Source organism: Lepisosteus oculatus, chromosome 20, assembly GCF_040954835.1.
Source record: "Lepisosteus oculatus isolate fLepOcu1 chromosome 20, fLepOcu1.hap2, whole genome shotgun sequence".
Classification (NCBI taxonomy): Eukaryota; Metazoa; Chordata; class Actinopteri; order Semionotiformes; family Lepisosteidae; genus Lepisosteus; species Lepisosteus oculatus.
In genome coordinates, this window is record NC_090715.1 from 2,698,606 (window position 1) to 2,699,892 (window position 1,287).

General features: G+C 43.7%; 1 non-coding gene across 1 annotated transcript; it reads right to left on the minus strand.

Moving 5' to 3' along the window:
• Nucleotides 1-506: 506 nt before the first annotated feature.
• Nucleotides 507-614, minus strand: LOC138224389 (U6 spliceosomal RNA). Its single transcript, XR_011182870.1, has one exon. It is a non-coding gene; the product is annotated as a U6 spliceosomal RNA (small nuclear RNA).
• Between the last annotated feature and the right edge of the window lie 673 nt (nt 615-1,287).

Here is a 1,287-nt window from a genome sequence, read left to right on the forward strand (position 1 = left end):
AGAAAAAAAACACTTTCAGAATCTGTTATGAATTGTTAGAATAAACCCTCCTTTTAGAAGAATCTGGTACGGGGGTGAGTGCATGACTTGAACTGGGGGTACATATCTCTCAGTCCAGACTTGAACTGGGGATATACATGTCACTCGGTACAAGACTCACAGTCCAGGCTTGAACTGGAGGTGTACAAGACTCACTCTCTGGATTTGAACTGGGGGGTAATGTAAGAGATAAGATCAGATCACTTTATTGGCCATATACAATTTCTTGCATTAGGAATTCATCTTTTCACATACCCCAGCTTGCTCTTCATGAGGCACACAGACAGGGAGAGAAGCTTGGGTTCAGAGCACAGGGTCAGCCATTGTAAAGCACCCCTGGAGCAGTTGGGGTGAAGGGCCTTGCTCAGGGGCCTAACAGAGTAGGCTTCCTCTGCCAGCCACAGGATTTGAACCAACAACCTTCCAGCCACAGGCACAGATCCTTAGCCACAGTGCCACCGCTCCACCCGAATATGGAACGCTTCACCAATTTGCATGTAATTCTTGTGCAGGGGGCCATACTAATCTTCTCTGTATCGTTCCAATTTTAGTATATGTGCTGCCGAAGCAAGCATGTCTCCCAGTACAAGACTCACGGTCCAGGCTTGAAGTAGTTTTACAGGAGACAGCTTATCGGTGGACTATTTTCAACTCAAAGTCAAAGAAGAGAAAACTGTCCTGTGACCGAGAGAATCATTCATCATTTAGAAGCAGTCTCCGGACTTGAGCTGTATCTCTTTAAGATCCATACAGAATGAAATTACTGTTTAAAGACATCAAAAGACTCACGTTATTGCCACTCACTTTCCCCATAACCTGATCGCAGCAGGGCAGATGAATAATAACCTCACTGCCCATTTTTTTTTTCCTGGAAAAAGCTTTCGGGGTTATTAATAACAAGTCTTTCTATCAGCTCTTCCTTGAAGCGCCCTTTGCAGAACAGGGTCAATTCTTCAATCTTTGGGATCTTATGCTTTATTCCACAACCTGGGCCAACAAAAAAATCTGCACCATAGCTAAATATCTTCCCTTTTCAGGGAAAGTGCCAGGCAGTGGGAGAAAATCAGTATGCTACGTCCATGTTATCCTCTCAGTTTAACTCCGGGGAGAATGCAATAAGAGATGTTTTTTTTTCTTCTTCGGGACTGATTTTCAGCACAAGGCAAGCAGTCATACTTGTTGTACATTGTGTTACTCCAGCAATATTTCTATTCATCCTGTCAGACAGCTATACAAATAGATGAGGTA